Consider the following 876-nt stretch of genomic DNA (forward strand, 5'->3'; position numbering starts at 1 on the left):
TGGGATTTGGGGGGTTTTAGGGGAATTCTGGGGGATTTTAGGGAATTGTGGGACTTGGGGAGTTTAGGGAGGTTTTGGGTTTTCCCCTCATATTTTGCGGTCCCTCAAACCCCAGATTTTCCCCCAAAAGGAGCCAAACCCCAAACAAGGGCCGATGGGATTTGGGGGGTTTTAGGGGAATTCTGGGATTTTGGGGTTGTGAAGAGATTTTAGGGAGTTTTAGGGGAATTCTGGGATTTGGGTCACATGAAGGGATTTGGGGGTTTTTGGGGTCTCTCTCCCCATATTTTGGGATCCCCCTGACCCCAAACTTTCCCCCAAAAGGAGCTGAACCCCAACCAATGACTGATGGGATTTGGGGGGGGGGTTTAGAGGAATTCTGAGGGGTTTTAGGGGATTTTGGGGAGTTTTATGGGAATTTTAGGGGAATTTTGGGATCCCCCTGACCCCTGATCCCCCCCCAAAGGAGCCGAACCCCGAGGACCCCGTGAACAAAGGGAACCCCAAAATGGGACCCAAACCCCAAACCAGGGCTGCTGTGAAGGGATTTTGGGGGATTTTAGTGGGGTTTTAGGGAATTTTGGGATTTGGGTTGTGTAAAGGGATTTTGTGGGGTTTTACTGGGGTTTTAGGGGGTTTTGGGTTTTCCCCATATTTTGGGATCTCTCAAACCCCAAATTTTATCCCCGAAAGGAGCTGAACCCCAACCAATGACTGATGGGATTTGGGGTCTGTGAAGGGATTTTGGGAGTTTTAATGGAGTTTTAGGGGAATTTTGGGATCGGGGTGCTTTAAGGGATTTTGTGGGGTTTTAGGGGGGATTGTGGGATCCCCCTGACCCCGATGTTTCCCTAAAAGGAGCCAAACCCCAAACAA

Source organism: Geospiza fortis, unplaced genomic scaffold, assembly GCF_000277835.1.
Source record: "Geospiza fortis unplaced genomic scaffold, GeoFor_1.0 scaffold958, whole genome shotgun sequence".
Taxonomy (NCBI): domain Eukaryota; kingdom Metazoa; phylum Chordata; class Aves; order Passeriformes; family Thraupidae; genus Geospiza; species Geospiza fortis.